Raw genomic sequence first — 20,146 nt, forward strand, 5'->3', positions numbered from 1 at the left:
ATACGTGTTCCATTTTATGCCTATGATGTTTGATATTCAGACAGAGAGTGAGGTTAAGCTGAACAGCATAGGTTATATGGTAATAATAATAAGCTTGTCATCTGGAGGGTTAAAAACCTAAGTTTGCAGACCAAAATTAGAGAAAAAGGAAGGCCACTAAAAGCCAAAATTTTGGCCCTAGGCTTCCAAGTTCAATTAAGTCTCAGGACATATGAGAACTTGTATTGTATCGTCATATAACTCAGGTGTGCACCAAATTTTCTGATCAAGGAGATTATGGGGCCAAAGAGGAACATGATTGATGATGTAAAGTGTGCCTAAGCAGAGTCACGAGGAGAGAAAACATTCCCTCAGGCTTTCACAGAGAGCATATTGGCCAAACAATGGCCGTAACTCATCTACAGGGCAACACTCATAAAATTTCTACAATCTGAGGTAAAGGATCTCAGAATAAATCCTGAGGGGATTTGACTGACTTATCAGATCCAAAAGCTACAGCTCTTGTTGCATAGGTCTTGTTTTATCTTGGTCTTATCCATCCAGCAGAAAAGTATAAAAATGAAGTATAAGAAGTAAAGCCATGGTGTTATGTTGAGCTGTAGGGGACTCAGATCAACAATATCTGACATTGCCAGTCTAGGGGAAGACCCAGGACTACTGACTCTTTTAGAACATTTTGCTGAGTTAACACGCCTATAAATTTCAAATGATGGGACTAAAAAAAGGGGGATACAGATGAATATCCATTTTGTATCTGTGTATTAAAAAAGGTTAAGATAGATATACAGTTACATTCTCTTACTGAATAGAGGGATTTTTTTCTAATAGTGTTTATAAATAGGATATCATGTCTGCATGTTGTACAGCAAATAACCACTATGAATAAAGTAAATAATGTGTTAATTATTGGCACTGTCCTACCAATTCGATTTGAAACTGTCTCATTGCTATTTGTTTCTCAATAAAATTATGGAAAAAAACATGAACACAGTTCCCCAAATTAAAATAATATGCTGTCAAAAATGTAATATTAATGAGCTCATAAACTCATGTGTCTATGGCACTAAGTTTATAATTGGTGTTTCTCCTACCTATTGTGATAGTTAACATCTCCCATTTAGCACATCTAGCACTTAGGAAAGTTAATTTTTTTGTAATATATATTTTTTTCTGTCAGTTTACCTTAACACAACACTGTTATTTTTGCTTTAAACGTTGTGGCACTAGGGCTCACGAGATGGCTCAGTAGAATAAGTGCTTGACAGGCAAGTTCAAGGGCCTGATTTCAATCCCCGGTACTTCAAAAAATAAATAAATAAAAAGTAAAAAAAAATGATACTGAGAAAACAAAAAAAAGTCATAGTAAAATTGAGGCAGACATTCTTGACATAGTCTTTATTTGCCAATTCTTGTCAAAATAACAAAATAAAAACCTGAAGAAGTGTGACTTTATTGTTATTTTAAATGAAGTTAGAAATGAAACATAAAGAGCACAGCTCCAACTACCTAGGTCCGTTTGAATGAAACTTCTATAATTTTCCTGGTGGCTGCCATTCCTGACCATCCAAAGGGTTGCTAGTCATCTGTTTCTCTGGCTATCACTAATCTGAACACACCACACATCTATTTTCCTTGAGTTCCATGGCATTTCGAGCATAACAGTACTTGGCTATGATTACTGTTGGAGGAAAGCTAGAATTGTTCACAGAAACTTTTGCAGTCTGTACTTTTGAGTTTCTCTGATCCTGTGCAGCTTCCCAGAATTTTCCATCCTTTAGTGGTCCTTCAGTCAATTTCCATTTATTCGTTAAAACAATCATCACAAAGCTGTCTTTCTCCTAGGCTCCATCAGATTTTCCTTTGACATATTCCAGACAAAGCTTTCCAGACAATTGTACTTTGCAATATTTAAGTCTTCAGTTTTGCTGCTGCTACATTCTAATAGTGAAAAAAGTCTCTAAATGTTTGTTCTTTAAGTGGAAAACTCCACACACATATACCCACATATTTAGTAACAATTGAGAAACAGGAAAGAGAAAAGCTTAGAAAATTCCTTGGATTTGTGGGTTTAATCTTATAATTGCTTAACAGTCCATTAAACTGGACCATCCAGGGTCCAGCATACCTTCATTCCAGCTGGCACGTAGGCCCAACATGTGAGTGGGACCAACCGGGACCTTCTGGACCCTCACTCCAGCCATCACCCTGGCCTGGCATGTGAGTGGAACTTCCTCCATCAGACAAGCCCAGTATGGAACCCCTCAGCTGAACTCCCTGTAGAGAGGCTACAGGCAAGACCCACCCAGCTTATCCAGAATCAGAACATCTTGCCAGAGTGGCACAGTGCTTTCACTTCCAACAGCTGGAGTAGGAAGAGTGGAGCATAGCAGCCAGACCTTAGCCAGGTCTGTACGAGTTGAACTTGGTAGATTCAGACCTGATTCTAAGGTAATATAACTCTATCATAGCTCTGCACCAAAGGTCAGAAGACAGTGCTATACAATTCTATTAAACTGACATTTATTAGATATACTGTAAATATGTTTGGAGTTATAAAGATCAATATATCATAGATTTGGTCACATAGAACATATATAGTCTAATGAAATTTCAGAATGTAAATTGTTAGATTGAAGAAGTAAAGAATAACTGGAAGGATGGAGTTCTTTGTCCTAACAGATTTATTCCCAAGAAAAATAAATATTACAATATAATATGTTTACCTAATTTATTATTTTAGTAGTTTTCTTAATTTACCTCATATACAGAGTAACCTATTTCAAGTAATTATTTTTTCCAAGTAATTATTAAATAAAGGTAAAATATACCTGAAGTAGCATTTGCTTAATTTTGAAATTGTTCTTCCCTTTGAGAAATCTCACCTCAAGTTTAAGTTCCATCTGAAAAATATAGCATGGTTTTAAGAACTATTCAAGAATTTTTGTTTGATCACTACGGCAATTCAATTCTTACTGATCTCATACAAAAAGAAAAGCAGTGTATTTCATGTATGTGAGAAATTTTTACCCATAGAAAATAAATAAAATGTTTTGAATGTAATAATTCAGTATTTCTTTTTAGTACTATTCAGTTTTATTATTATTGCTTATTCTAATATTCAGAAACCAATTAGACAAACTTAATTATTACCTGTCACATGTATAAAATGCATATAAAATAGTCAATTAAATTTCTTAAATGTCCCTTAACCCACTATAGAAATCTCTGCTTTTATAGCACTTATCACTGACAATTGCTAACACAGACAAGAAGACAGACTAAATTAAATAGTAAGTAACAGTGACTGCAGCTGTTAAATAAATACTAAGTGATGAAGTTTAATAGGATAAGTACAGTAAAACATGAAAAAAGAACAAAAAGTTCTGTGAAATAATTTCGGTAAAATATGAAAAACTCGTTTCATCTAAATTACTTACTGAATATTCTTATCTGTAAAATTATATATAAATTATTTGCTCTTTTAATTTTTCTTTCTTTCCATTCTAGCTCCTCAAATTTACCATCTTCCTTTCAAGGATATCATAAGATGGATGAAATTTTCCAACAGCCTTGTTTCTTACCTGAAGAGGTTTTCTGAACTGAAATTTATACCATAAATTTCTCAAGTGGTACTCAAGGTCACATATGATTTTGTTTAGAAAAAGTAAATTATTCTACTTTTTAAATTTTACTTGCCTCATATCACATCATCACTATTAAATGAAATATTGTATCTCTCTCTCTCATCCCCTCCCTCCTTCCCTCCTACACACACACACACACACACACACACACACACACACACACAAAGTGATGGATAAGAAATGGTGAATGTTTAAATTACAGAAATCTTTTTAGCATAAAATATACATTGATCAGAAAAAATGGGATAAATGTTCTGGAACACAATGGTAGTATTTTGAGGGAGATAAATAGGAAGATGTCTTACATTTTTAAGCAATCACTGTAATTTATCATCATCCCACATTAATCAACTTCTGTCAAATAAAAATATTATGGTGGGTCCTCATGCCACTTATTTACTGGATTGGACACCATGTAACTTCTGGATCTTCCCTAAAGACAAAGTGAGCATGAAAGATCAACATTCTGAATTAAATTAATATATCAAGATAGTGATGATACAGTGAATAAGACTCGCAAAAACAAACTTTTCAAACTGTTTCACAAAGTGATTGAATGCTAGTATCTGTATTCAGTTCTATTCTGCATTCAGATATGCCTGTTAAACAGATCACTCTGGCTCCAGTGTGCAGAAGGAACTGCAGAGGTGCCAGAAAGGAGATACAAGAAAATATCTGTAAATGTTTCAAACACTGGTAAAAGGATATCTTCAGTAGAGCAGATGCTCAGTATTAGTCTACCTGAGTTCTGTAAATCAAGCTGCAAAATTAGGATCTTTTTGCTATTAAACTATAGAGAGATAATGTAGCACAAAATAGAACCTCCTGGGCTGGGGAGATGGCTCAGCAGAACAAGTGTTTGCCTGGCAAGGGCCTAAGTTCAATCCCTGGTTCTGCCAGAAAAAAAAATAGATCCTTTTACTATTTCTATTAAAATATATTGTAATACCAAAATAGTATAATCTGTACTAAACAAATATCAACTTGAAAACTTGAGGAGAAATGAAAAGAATTATGTATAAAAGTAGAGGGAATCTAAAAATCCAGCCAAAAATGTGGGGCTTTAGGCAATTGTTAAAATTACTCTTTATGAAAGCTATCCTTGACATTAAAAAAAATAAGAATGATTGTAGTTATTAATTACATATGCATGTAAATAAGGCCCATAAATAAATAATAGCAAATAACATTGTCATGTTATAATATCTAGATTTTGAGTGTTTTAGAAGAGAATTAAGACAATGACATGGTCAATAAAAACAACAAAAGATGCACAGTATGGTACATGCACTGAACAGTCTATTCCTGTTGGTGTGTTCAAAAGACTGCAATAGAAATTTAATTTCTGGTGTCATTGGTCTTCTTGGCTTTGTGCATGTTAATGCTAGTATTTCAATTGATACAATATTTCATGGATTTTATAATTTTTCATTTTTGCACAGTCTTCTACATAATATTTTGAAATTGGAGGTGCCAGAGCAAGACAGATCCACCTACTATAAACTTAAGGTATTTTAATTCTGCTCCTTGCTTGTTTCCCCCTATTGGTAGCACAGCAACAAATTAAAGATGAAGAATCCTAACATATGAATCATCTCTAGAGGAGCTATTACAAGGCCTGTGTCTTGGTTAATTTTCACTCATTGCTGGGACAAAATAACAACACCCAAAATGAAGGAAGGAAAGATTTGTTTAGCTCACAGTTAGAGGAGATTTGTGTCCATACTCTGCTGGCTCCAACACAAAGGACAACAGTTCATGGTGGCAGAAAACAATGAAGAGCAGAGGAGGAGGAGCAGTTGCAGTGTCCATCAGGACTGTCTCAATTCTTTGTGTGCTGACTACAAAGACCGATGCTCCACCGCGAAGATCTGAGTTCCTCCAAAGTGTCTGGCTGTGGAGATCAAGCTCCTCCAAAGTGGCACAGCTGTGATGTGGCACAGGGAAGATCAGGATGTGGGGCTCAGAAGCCTTCCTCAACTCCTTTATATACCTTTTTTGTGCTGAGTCACTCTGAGGATGACTTTCCCTGCCCTAGGTTGGGGCCCTTACACTCCAGGGCATGGAATCCACAAGCAGATCCAGCCAAGATTCTGACATCTCAAATTGATGCAATGTATCAACAACCACAGCTTCATTCTAGATTAGAATGAGCCCTGTTGATTGGTGTCCAAAATTAGTTAACATGGCTCAAATTGAAACACAGGTCATACTTTCATCACAATAAATACAGTGGAAAAAAACAAGAACTGTAATATTTAAAAAAGGAGCACATGCATCTAGCACTAAATAAAAAATAATGCAAAAGTGTATATACTATGTATATTTATATATAGCTAAACAATAACATGTGGGAGGTAGAAAGATCAGATGGAAAATAATATATAAAAATATGATAAAGTGATCAATTTATCAGATATACTCTTTGAACAATACATAATTTTGCCAGCTCAATCTACTCTTTCCAAAGTAAAAATTAATTTGAGCCTTAAAATAGCAAGTATACATTTAAATTATTCACAATATTAAATTTAGTATGATTTTTTAAAATGTCTTAGGGTGACAGAATCATAATTTTGACTCCACTTTACTGCATGTAAGGTAACAAATGTAAATTCAAATTTGTGTTAATTCACTTTAATATATTGCTCTTTAGATATGATTTATGATCAGCCCATTAAAACAGAGTCTGATATTCTACTGAATTTATGGTTTATGCCTTATACTATATTAACTCGATATTTGTATTAGTTAAACCAGCAAATAAATATCCTTTATTTTTTTAGAATTCTTTTTTATAGCAAGGATTTATGTTTTCTGTATGCCACTCTGATTATCAGACATTGTTTTGTATAAATCAAATCAAGTTTCAATTGAGAGAAAGCACATCTAATATCCTTGATATTTGAACAAATGCCAAAACTTGGGAAAAGAATGAACCTGTTTTGGCCACCCCTCCTTGTAAAGACAAGTTCATTTTACATTAAGCCTAGATTAAATCAGGTGATCTCAGACTCTCTGGAGTTTTAAAAGAATAATTTCACTGATTTTATTTTAATTATAATTGGACATATTTATTTAGCATGGGCAATGAATCTAAAAGTATGTGTTCATTTAGTGTAATTATATTATGTGTTTTATTTGTTTGTATCCTTTTAGCCCTGTTGTTAATCTGTATATATGACAATTAACTTTATAATTACTCATAAGATGAATAAATGAATTTGATGCTGGCAAAATAAAAAAGGAATGGAAGGGAGCGGAAAAAAATAAATAAAATATGTTATATACATACAGCAATTCCTTACAAAGCATGCACATGATCATTTTGTACTATAAATGTACCAATAAAAACTTAATTAAAAATGAAGACAATTTATTCATAGTAACTCAATGTGGTGATATAAGATAGAAATAAATTGGACATATCACTAGTTTTTTCCAGAACAGGATTTAGTCTACCACAACAAGGAGTTCATCAGAAGGATCCAGTAATATCATGGGTTGAATTAATGCAGAAATATTGACTGTTCTCTTTTATTGTTGTTCACATATTTCTATTTATTTTCTCTATAAATCAGAAGTTTTGTTCTGTTTCAGCTGATAAAATAAGTCATTCAAAACCATAGTAACTCTTTGTATTTTTTTTTCTTTGAAAAACTGTTTACAAGATTCTTTACACCAATGTTTGGTATCTATAAACATGAGGGACTTACCTTACTTTTCAAAGCTCAATTTCTTCTCAAGGCCTTGTGTGTGTTGCACTTGATGTAATTTGCACTTAGGATGCTTAATTACTTATCCTATCAGCTATCATAGAGATCAAGGCAGCCTCAGTAATGCTTCATTGATGCATAGACGTGCTTAACTCAGAAATAACAATATTGGAGCTATAGGCAAGCATATCTTTTAGCTGTGATGCAGTCTCAGTTATGGTTATATTTTATTGTTTGAGGATATATGATACATAGTGATTTAGGTAATGCTTCAGTCCACCTCACTTCCACTTATAATTTTTTGGCAGAGACGAGATTTATTGCAGAGCTTGTTAAGAAAGTGGGGATGATACAGTGGAATCCTAAAGGTGTGTCATGTCCTTCACTTGTTCAGAGGAAAACAATTTGGGATATATTTCAGTCCATAGATATCAGGCAAGAGGTACTTCTCATCCACGATATATTGAGATTCATCTGCAATGAACTAGGGAAATCAAGGTGCTTGAATTTGACCGTTAATAAGCCCTTGATCACATTTTCCCAGTTGTACAGCTTGGTGCAGATAGCCATGATGATTTGTCCAATGTGAAACCTTGCCACTGTTTCCTAAGGCTTTCAAAAATACTCCATATGTCTGTCTGGAGCCTAGATTGGGGTAGCACAAGTTTACACAGATAAACAATTGTCCAGAAGCACTGTCTCCAAGATCCCTCCAGGCAACCAATGAATATGAGTGACACGCTACGTAAACTACTGAGGAAATTGCTATTTTCAACCATTGCACAGAAATAACCCATCAGAAAAGTAAATTATGTTTTTTAGTTCATTAAATGTATGCTTTGTATGTTCACTTATGACATTAGGAAATTTACTAAAGAATTCTAATTGAACTGCACTTAGTGAACATATCTGTTGGAGTCTTTATTATGTTAGAATGTAATTGACATTATATATGATGGTTATTATAATTTGTAAGACACACTGAGGCAATTTTTCATTTACTAGATAAAAAAGAAAAAAACATTACATGGGAAATTAGGAGAGAACCTGTTCAGTGTAACCTCAGTTTGGTTTGGGAGGTCTCTTTCATTTGTTTCTGTAGTGTTACCCAAGCATAATAATTTAATTGTGGCTTAATTTCTTAATAGGTAACTAAAATATTTTGCCTTAAATAGTAAAACATACTTTCAAATCTTACAGGGGACTTGAAAGAGGTGAAGTCTAATAAATTTCTTATGCAGAAATTGATTAATCAATCCATTCATAGAGAATATTGTGAAGTTTTCCAATAAAGCCTATCATTAATTTGAGATATGAGTTTATCACCAGTTATTCAGGCATGTTTTAAGGAATTATAAGATATTTTAGATATTTATAACTCTCATGCCATACTCCCCAAAATTTCATTCTGTAGAATGAAATATCTTCTTTTTTTCTTTTTATTTTTTTCAATAATTTTATTGAAAGACAAATGGCAATGAGACAGTTTCAAATCAAATTGGTAGGACAGTTTCAAGGATTAAAACATTGCATATTGTCTTCCTAGTAGTTATATGCTGTACAAGATGCAGACAAGATATCCTATTTATGAACACTATTAGAACAAATCCCTCAATTCATTAAGAGAAAGTAACTACATATCTATCCTAACTATTTTGAATACACAGATACAAGATAGACAGTCATTTCTATATCGCTTTTTTTGTTTAGTTCTACCATTTTGAATATTATAGGTGTGCAAACTCAGCAAAATATTATAAAAGAGTCCAGTAGTCCATAGCAGTATTAGTTCTTCCACTTCTCTGGCAGTGTCAGAAATTGATGACCTGAGTGACCTACAGCTCAACATAACCACATGACGTTATTTCTTGGACTTCGATTTTATACTTTTCTGCTAGATGGTTAAGACCAAGATAAAGTAAGACCTATGAAACAAGAGTTGTAGCTTTTGGATCTGATAAGGTCAGTTAAATTCACTCAGGATTTATCCTGAGATCCTGTATCTCAGATTGTAGGCCCTTTGTCAGTGTCAGCCATGTGGATGTGTCATGGCCATTGCTTGGCCAATGTGCTCTCCGTGAAAGCCTGAAAAGTTTTCTCTCCATGTGACTCTCCTTAGGCACACTCTACATCATCCATCACTTTCCTCTGTGGCCCCATAATCTCTTTGATCAGAAAGTTTGGGAAACAACTGAGTTACATGATGTTACAGTACAAGTTCTCATATGTCCTGAGTCATAATTGACCTTGGAAAGCTAGGGCCAAAATATTGGCTTTCCTTGCAGCCCTCCTTTTTCCCTAATTTCTGTCTGCAAACTTAGGTTGTTGACCCACCAGAAGAGAAGCTTATTGTTATTACAATACAACCTAGGCTGTTAAGCTTAACCTCACTATCTGTCTGAATATCAAACATCTTAGGCATAATATGGAACAGATATTTTTCATCAAGTATTAATATGTTGGAATTTAACTCAGTACGTAATATAATTAAAACATTTTAAAAAATTAAAGTATATTTTAAAAATAGGCATAAACAATTATATAATTCTTATGTTTACACATAAGTCCAAAAATGTAACCATATGCAACCTTGAAGCAGGACAGACCTGCAACATTCCTTTCCCTGTCTCTTGCCTTCACTCACCATCCCCTTATTTTGAAACAATCATCTACATGAGAGAGAGCACAGCAGCAACTGGCATGTCATGCCAAGCAGCCCGTATTCAGAAGACCAGAACGACAGGCACTCCAAGCGTGAAACTACTATTACAGATTAACATCTTCAGTGCAGTTGCTTATTTCACAGGTATCAGTATATATAGTTAGTCAGGGTGAGAATCTTTCCAATTAACTTCCAAATTCAAAAATCTTCTGGAGATTCTCAGGATTATTGCCTTGCCCATCTTCTATATATAACTGTATGGTTTGTCAGTGTCATGTTTCCTAGCTCTTCTCCCTTTCTTCTTTTAATTAGTTAGTCCTCGAGGTCCTGCTTTCCTTTTACTTATATTATACATTTCTATTCATATTTCTTGTTTTGAGTTCTTATGCTAGGGAAACTATACGATATTTACACATGTGTGTCTGGTTTATTTCACTTATGAGCATATTTCCAAGTTGCATCCACTTCTATATAAAGGATTCGAGTTTATCATTCTTTATAGCTGAGTAATTCTCCATTGCGTAAAAATACCACATCTTTTTCTACCTTTCCTCAGGTGATGGGCATCTTGTTTGTTTCCAAGATTTGGCTATCATAAATTGTGCCGCTATAAACATCGGCACACATATATCACTATGATATGTTGTTTTCAGATCCTCTGGAAAAATTCCCAGCAGAAGAATAGCAGGATTAAAGGGGATTTCCAGTCCAAGTTTGCTAAGGAGCCTCCACATTGATTTCCATAATGGTTGCACCAGTCTACATTCCCACCAGCAGTGGAGAAGCATTCCTTTTACCCCACAGCCTCTCCAACATATGTTGTTGGTTGATTTCTTTATAATAGCCATTCTTTTTCGGGTGAGATGCTATTTCAATGCTGTTTTCATTGGCATTTCACAGATGGCTAGTGACGTGGAGAATTCGTTTCTTTAATTTCGTCCTCTGAGAAGTGCGTGTTCATCTGGGATGTGCATTTCTGGACTGGGTCTATAAATTTTGGGGCCATAGTGTTTTTTAGTTCTTTATACATTATAGAGAACAGATCTTTGTCTTAGTACTTAGATGTCATGATTTTTTCCAAATTTGTTTGTTGTCTTTTAACTTTGTTGGTAATTTCTTGTGACGTGCAAACACATCTCAGTAAGAGCAAGTCCCAGTTGTTAATTCTTTCAAGTGTTTCCCATGAGATTGGATTTTTTAAATAACATTATGTACCTCAACTTTCATTTATGTTTTTCCTTAATATTATTGAGAAACAAATAGCAATGAGACAGTTTCAAATCAAATTGGTAGTACATAGGGGCCAAGGAGATGGCTCAGTGGAATAAGTGCTTCCCTGGCAAGTACAAGGGCCTGAGTTCAATCCCCGGTTCTGGAAAAAAAAAAACAAAGAAAAAAACAACAACAAAAAACCATTGGTAGTACAGTTTCAAAAATTAAAACATTGCATACATTCTTCCTAGTGGATAATTGCTGTACAAGGTGCGGACATGATATCCTATTTACAAACACTATTAGAACAAACCTCTATTCATTAAGAGAATGTAACTATATATCTATCTTAATCATTTTGAGTACACAGACACCAAATGGACTTTCACCTGTATCCCCTTTTTTGTTAAGTTCCGTTATTTGAATATTATAGGTGTGTGAACTCAGCAAAATATTCTAAATGAGTCCAGTAGTCCATAACAGTATTGGGTCTTCTGCTTCACTGGCAATGTCAGAAATTGTTGACCTGACTCCCCTACATCTCAACATAACAGCATGGATTTACTTCTTATACTTTGATATTTACACATGTGTGTCTGGTTTATTTCAATGATGAGTATATCTGCAAGTGACATTCACTTTTATATAAAGGATTCGAGTTTATCAATCTTTATAGCTGAATAATTCTCCATTGTGTAAAAATGCCACATCTTTTTCCACCATTCCTCAGGTGATGGGCATCTTGGTTGTTTCCAAGGTTTGGATATCACAAATTGTGCTCCTATAAACATAGGCGCACATATATCCCTATGATGTGATGTTTTCATATCCTCCAAGAAAATTACCAGCAGAGGAATACCTAGTTTAAATGGGATTTCCAGTCCAACTTTTCTAAGGAGTCTCCACACTGATATCCATAACGGTTGCACCAGTCTACATCCCACCAGCCATGGAGAAGGGTTTCTTTTTCCCTACAGCATGTTCAACATGTTTTGTTGGGTGATTTCTTTAAGATAGCCATTCTTTCTCTGGTGAGATGATATCTCAATGTTGTTTTAATTTGCATTTCACCGATGGCTAGTGATGTGGAGAATTTTTTCATATATTTATTCGCTTCTTTAGATTCATCCTCTGAGAGGTGAAATCCTCTACAATCTCTTTTTTAAGAGTACTGTAATTTTCCTTGAAAAGATCTTGGACTTCTTTAGTTAGGTTAATTCCAAGGTATTTCATTTTCCTAGGTGCTATTGTAAATGTTGTTCTATCTATAACTTCCCTCTCAGTATAATACTTGCCTCTAGGAATAACTTTGAGAGGATTGCTTCCTTTTCAAATTCATGGAAGAGTTTGAGGAGTTTAGGGACAACATCTTCAGTAAATTTCTTGTAGAATTCAGCCGTGAATCCATCCAGACCTGACTTTTCTTTGTTGGTAGGGTTTTTAATTACATCTTGTATTTCATTGACTGTAATTGGGCTATTGAGAGTGGTTATATCTTTTCAATTCAGCTTTGGCAATTTGTACTTTTCTAGTAATCTGTCCATTTCTTCTGTGTCTTTTGTTCTGTGAGAGTAAAGATTCTCAAAGTAGCTATTGAAAAATCTTCTGAATTTCCATTGGGTCTGTGGTAACTATCCCCTTTTCATTCCTTATTCCTTGTATTTGAATTTTTTCTTTCCTCTTTTTCATGATGTTCACTTGGGGCTTTTCGATTTTATTTAATTTTTAAAAGAACCAGCTTTTTGTTTCCTTAATTCTTTGAATCTTTTCTTTCATCGCTACTGAATTAATTTCTACTCTAATCTTTATGATTTCTTCCCATCTAAGGGCTCTGGGTTTTGTTTGTTCTTTCTATTCTAGTTGTAGAATTTGCAGCATTAGGTTGTTTACTTGTTCCCATTCTATTTTCCTAATGTGTGAGTTCACAGCCATGAATTTCACTCTAAGAACTCCTTTCATCGTTTCCCATAAATTCCGATGTGTTGTGCTTGAACTGTAATTGAATTGTACATATTGTTGAATTTTTGTTTAATTTCATCTGTGATCCATTGGTTGCTAAGTCGGGTGTAATTTAACTTCAATGTATTTAGGGTGTTTTTCTTGTTGCTTTTGTCATTTATTTCCTTTTTCATTGCACTGTGGTCAAATAATATACATGGGATATTTTCTCTTTTCTTGAAAATACTTAGGCATGAACTATGGACCAGTATATGGTGTATTTTAGAAAATGACCATGTGCCGCTGAGAAAAATGTGTATTCATTTGTGTTTGGGTTGAACACTCTGTATATGTCCACCAAATCCATTTGTTTCAAGCTCTGGCTCAGTTCTGTTATTTTTTACTAATTTTTTTGTCTGGTTGACCTATCACTTTTGGGATAAGGGGCTGTTAAGGTCTCCTCGTCTGATTGAGGTATTACAATTTGGCTTGAAACTGTCTCATTGCTATTTATCAAAAAAAATCATGGAAAAAATTGTGGTATTGGGTATTAGATTTTTCATGTCCATTAAGATTTGCTTTGTATATATTTTGGTAGTCCCGTGTTTGGTGCCCACATATTTATGATTGTTACCACTTCCTCTTGAATGTTTCCCCTAACTAGTATATAGTGGCCTTCTTTATTTCGCTTGATCACTCTTGATTTGAAGTTGAGACTGTCTGAGAATAGGATTGCTACCCCTGCTTTTCTCTGAGGTGCTGGGTCATGTAGTATTGTTTTCTATCCTTTGACTTTCAGCCTATGAATGTCTTTATGAGTTAAATGTCCTTCTTGTATACAGCATATTGTTGGATTTTGTTTCCTAATCCACTGTGCCAGTCTATTTCTTTTAACTGGTGAATTGAGTCCATTCACATTGATGGTTATAATTGAGCTGTATTCACTTATGATCAACATGTTATTTTCCTGTTGTCGTTTACTCCTTTTTCTAAAGTGTTAAATTGTTTGCCATATTTAGTTTGTTGCTTCTGATCTCACTCATGGAGTTGTGATAATTTGGTCCCTCTCTAGAACAACTTTAAGAAGACTGGGTAGGGAGGGCTTTCTCTTCATGAAATTCCTTAGTTGTTCTTTGTCGTGTATGCATTTCACTTCTCCATCAAACTTGAAAGAGATTTTTGCAGGGTATAGTAGTCTGGGATGGAATTTGTTTTCATAGAGGAGTTGAAGTACTCTGCTAAATGCTCTTCTTGCCTTCATGGTTTGTGAAGAGAAGTCAACCATAATTCTGATGATTTTTCCTTTGAATGTGATCTGCTTCTTTCTCTAGTGGTTTTCAGTATATTTTTCTTGAGCTGAATTTCTGGGATCTTGACTCTTGCATGTCTTGGTGTGTTTTTAATTGGGATAATGTTACTTGGCATTCTGTTTGCTTTGTTTACCTGAATGTCAGTTTGTTTCCTCATATTTTGGATGTTTTCTGCTATTACTTCTGCCCATAACTTTTAATGTCATTTGTATTGACTCCTTTCTCATTGCTGCTTATTAATCTCACCTTGTTCATCTTTGCATTGCCTTGCACTTTTTTTTACATTTTTTTCCTTTTTATTATTATTTTTTGTTTGAATTTTTTATAACTTGTTATTGTTTTATTCTTCTTTAAATCAATCTTGCACATTTATATCTGGTAACCTAAGCAACTAATTTGAAGATAACATTATGTGCCTTGCACTTGATGGATTGCTTTTTCCTGCTTCTTATTTGTTTTTAAGAGATTCTTTCTTACCTTTTCTCTAGCTGCACCAGCATCTTCAAGATCTGAAACTCTATCCGCACTTTCACTTAAAAGGTTTTGCAAGCTTGTGATTGAGATTTTAAGTTGCTTTATATCTCTTTGACTCTGCTTCACACGACCTGTCTCTTTCCAGTGTTGCTCAATCAAGGAATCCATCTTTTTTCTAATCTCTTCTATTTTTATCAATGTCTTCTTTAGAAGCAGTCATTATTTCTTTTACTGCAATGTTTTCTTAAGATTGGTTTTCCTCCCTATGTTTCTGTAGTTGATTCTGTACTTCAGATGCTATGAGTTCAGAGAATTCTGTTTTTACTTTAGAAAAGAATTCCACTGTGATTTCCTCTATAAATTCTACTGTTGCTTTTTTCTGTTGATGGTATTAATTCATATATTTGAGCTGAACTAGAGTCCTCTGCACTTCTTCTGAGTGGGCATTTGGTTTCCTCCATTCGTTTCTGCATTAAATTCTTTACTGCAGATCCTATTAATTCACAGCATTATTTTTTCATTTCCAATCTGAGTTCCTCTATACCTTTCTGCAGTTGTGTCTTTTTTTCAGAAGCTGTTGATTCATTGATTTCAGCTGTGTGGTTCCCAATTTCTTCTGTGTTCGTGTCTTCTGCACTTTTTATGGGTGGGCTTGTGGTCTGAGATTGCATTTTGCTCCTTCTCGTTGTCATTTTGTGTAGCACTGTCTTCTGACCTTTGTTTTAGAGCCTTGGTGCAGTTATAACCTTAGCACCTACTGAAGTTCAGGTGCAGATCTACAATGTTTGGATTTGTCCAGCTGTGCCTGGCTTGGTTCTGGCTGCTGTGTTCTTCTCCTTCCTGCTACTGCCCTTGGGAGTGATCCTGTTCTGCTCCTCTGGCAAGATGTCCTGTTCCTGTACTAGCTGTGTGTCTTTGTACCCTACTCTCTGTGTAGGGATTGCTGCTGAAGGCTTTCACCTCAAGCCTGTATGCCAAGCCTGAGCAGAGTCTGGATGGGATATGGTGGAGTAGTGTGGAGAGGAAGCTCTCCCACACATTCACCAGTGCCTGGGCTAGGACTGGATCTTGAGTGTGTTTTTCAGCAGGCTCAATACCAATATCTTCTTATGCTGAATTTATTTTCATAGTTCTTATTATTCCTGTACATCCAAATTCATATATATTCACTATTAAATTTTAATATATTTTAGTACAGGGTCTCACTACACAGACTGGACTTATAGGGATTCTCCTGTTTTTATCCTCCTATGTACTGGGAGTATAGGCACATGCCATCACACCCAGTCTTAGTTGCTGTCTCAGCATGCTCCAGAGTCTGGGCTAGCACAGCCAGCAGGGTATCAAATCCTAATCCCTGTGCCTGACTATGCATGTCCTTTCGTCTGTTTATTAGCCTTTAACTTGTATATGAAGCAAAATACATAGCCTTTCTTGTACCTGTCAAGTCCATTTATGAAGTAGTAATATCTTTTGCATAAATCAAATATAATAGTTACTACAAAAATTATAAGAGAGTATTTGAAAACCTATTAAGTGACAGTTTCTTCTGTGTCATTGGTATTCTCACATGAATTGTTCTGTTATCCTTTAGAAAGTAACATATTGGCAACAGATCAGGATCTAGCATCACTTGTAGCATTGATGTGAAATTCCTCTTTGCAAGGAATTGGGTTAAGATGTTAAGAGATTAAAATGCAACTCACATTATAGTTTCAACTTATTGATGAAAAAATACTCTATACTTTCTGTTGATTTTCATATTAATATTATTTAGCAATAAATAAGACCAAAGTTAAATATATTTGCCTAAAAACATATTTATATTTTAATATACAAAAAATTAAGAGCATTAAACCTGCAACCTTCAATGAAGCCCAGAGCACACAAAAAATATCTCTTATATTTGAAACAGTCAAGTGCTTCATAGGACAAATAACTTTATTTATTTATTTATTTATTTGGGGTCTCATTATGTAGCTCAGATTCATGATGGTCCTCTTGTTTTCAGCCTCCCAACCTCCCTGCACTTGCCTAAGTTTACACAAACAGGTGCTTTAGTTCACTGAGCTATCTCACTGGCCCGAATTTTCTTCATTTTTTTTTCTTTCATTATTTTCATTTGTGTATTTGACACAGGGTCTCACTACACAGACTGAACTTATGGTGATCCTCCTATTTTCAATCTCTCCAGCGCTAGGATTACAGGCATGCATCACCTGCCTGGACTCTGACACAGGCTTAGCGCGCTGGACTAGGGATTGAACCCTGACCCCTGCACTTGCCAAAGCAGTGTCTAGTCTGCTGAACTATCTTGCTGGCCCAAGGACATTACTATTAGCGATAAAATTTATATGATTTAGAATTTTAATATCTTTAAGGAACAGTTTATATTTTTCGATTAATTTCCTAAAAATTAGTAAATATATACTCTCTCCAAAACTGCACATAATGGTTTTCAGCAAGTGATAAATAGATTCATGTATATATCTATCCGAATCATCATTTTTTTCACTGTTTTTAACAGTTTGAATTTAATAGCTATATCCATAATGGTATCTAGAAACATAGAAAAAATCTGATCATTGCATTCCTCAAGCTATTTAAATGTTAAGAAGAATGGTGTGAAAATGGAATTGGTTGAATTGTTTATCTTTTTTACTACAGTAACTTTAGTTGGAAGATTGAAAGCAGATAAAACTTAATGAATTCACATATGGAAAAATCTCTAAATCACTACTTCAACATGTTTGTTCATTTATTTCTTGTAATAATATGAAATTTACAGTCTAATTTAATAAAAAAGTATACAACTATTTACTATATTATGACTATTGATTTTCTAAATGCAGATAATTTATATCATGGAAATCTTGTTGAATAAGACATCATTATGTACAAGGCAGAAAACATAAACTTTTTATGCATTTTTTTCTAAAATGAGAAATCACATTGTTTCTTAGTGTGAATGACAATCTCAGTCTGAGATTTTGTAGTAATTCAATACTGATACTACGACCTTCTTGGAGAAAATTTCTTGATATACAACTTGCATTCATAAGATTACAAAAGTCTCAGGGTTCTAGTTACACTGTCTAATCATTTCTTGTATTTTTGTTAAGTTGCTTAATCACTTCAGGGTAATAACTCATAAGATTCTGAATTAAATTATGCTGACATATAATCATTATTGATAACTTTGTTTATGTAAAAGAAAATATTTTGAGTGAAAGCTCAAGGAAACTTCTGATGTCTTCTCTGGATGCCACCCAATGATGTATTCCACTAGACAATCTTGTCTCTCTGGAACATTATCATGCTTCATCTAAGATTCTAGGCAATGTTACCTCAGATTAGAAATGATAATTTATTTCCAATAATTTATTCAGAGTGAATTTAAATAATATTCATGAAGCAATCAGCTTTTTAAAGCTAAGGAGAATGTAAAAGTCCATATTAAATTTTGGTCTCTTCCAAATATTACATTCACAAGTGTAGCATTTTTATTTTAAGTCAATGTGTTTACATATGTATGTGGATTTATGTGTGCCACCAATTTATCAAGTTTAACTAAAAATTGGTTTTACAAACAACATTGTGAATGTTGGGAAAACTTAGGAGATTGTTTGTTTTAATTACTTTTGTCATTGTTGAGACAAAATATCCAAACAGCAAAGTTAAAAGAAAAAAAATTTACTTTTGGTTCACATTTTCTAGGAGTTTCAGTCCATAGTCAGTTGGCTTCAAGTCAGATTGATATGTTAAAGGGGCATTGCATAAGAGAAACTTTCAATAAAAGAAAAGACAGGAGGTAGCAAGCTCACCTAATTTATGTTCCTTTATATTTCATCCAAGCCTCAAACATATTAATTGGAGCTACCCTAGTATTGTGTAGGCTTTCTAATTTCCAAAATTAAGAACAATGTTAAACACATCTGTGGACTAATCCAATCACTTAATTCTTAATCTGTTTTAATACTGTCTTAAATCACATTCACACCCTAATTGTATCCACTTCCAAAATGCCTCACCTATGAGTACATGAAGTGTTGGGAGCGACATCTAGATAGAAGTTATAACAATGTTGTATGGACATGTGGCTTTTGCTCTATAGTATAATAATTTTACATGAATTTAACTCCCATCAGTCAACTCAAACATTTGTGCTAAGGCACTTACAGGCTACTACTCTTTTCTAGTCTAGTCAATACTAATACTGAGCTCTCTGAACTAGATTTTCTCTTTTTAAATGTGTCCATGATATGTGTTGTTCATCTCAATGCACTGAATTCAAGTATTTAATTGGAAAAACAAAATACAAAGTTTTATGTAGACACTTAATTTTGTAGATGTGGGTTGGACAGGTATCGATGGCTAAGTTTAAAATCTAATCCTTAGATTTATTCATCTTAATTTCAGGAAAATAGCAAGAGTCAATCATATGCCTGTTATATTACAGTAGTACCATGCCATGTGCATAATAATTAGAGCTTTTCTTCATGAACAGATTGATACTTTCCATAAATACATTATTTTGTGTCTTCTATCTACAAGGCATGGTTTTAGTCTCTTACATCAATAAAAGGAAAGAAGCTATAAATGACCTTTGACATTAAGAGACAGTACCATGCAGGGGTTAAGGGCCTATATTTCAGATCAGATTAAAGTTCTGTTTATATTCCTACATAGCCTTGTAGTTTAAGGAAAGATATTTGTACATTTTTCTCTCTCAGGTTGCTCATCTGAAAAATAGATTGATGAATTACCATTGTTATGATGTATAAATAGTGTGAAATAAGTAACATCCACAGAAGAGTGACTTGTTCCTGGTATATATTCAAGAAATAGCAGTTATTGTTTTTATAGGGGCAAAACATTAGAGTTACTCAGAGAAGAAGATGTGCAATCAAATAATTACAATACAGTGTGATATGCAGTGTGATAAACAGTACATTAAAGAAGGTAAACCTGTCATGGCAACAATAGAAAAGCACATAATCTTAACTCGTGTTGCCATGAAAAGATTCCTGGAAGAAGTATTACTTCATTTGAGACCTTGGAAGGAGATGAAAAATATATAGGTAAGAAGACATTAGGGATGCATTAGACCACTATGGTTTGTACAAAAGTAATAGCAGAAAATCAGACAAAGAACACATGAAAATACTGAACTGTCTGAAAATACTAATT

The 20,146-nt window shown here is 34.1% G+C and overlaps 1 non-coding gene and 1 pseudogene across 1 annotated transcript; one reads left to right on the forward strand and one right to left on the reverse strand.

Annotated features, from left to right (window-relative positions):
* Nucleotides 1-4,914: 4,914 nt before the first annotated feature.
* LOC111813553 lies at nt 4,915-5,051 on the forward strand. Its single transcript, XR_002818779.1, has one exon. It is a non-coding gene; the product is annotated as a small nucleolar RNA SNORA8 (small nucleolar RNA).
* A 3,002-nt stretch (nt 5,052-8,053) lies between these two features.
* LOC111813556 lies at nt 8,054-8,196 on the reverse strand (annotated as a pseudogene).
* Nucleotides 8,197-20,146: the final 11,950 nt, after the last annotated feature.

This window comes from Octodon degus, unplaced genomic scaffold (assembly GCF_000260255.1).
Source record: "Octodon degus isolate 3935 unplaced genomic scaffold, OctDeg1.0 scaffold00198, whole genome shotgun sequence".
Classification (NCBI taxonomy): Eukaryota; Metazoa; Chordata; class Mammalia; order Rodentia; family Octodontidae; genus Octodon; species Octodon degus.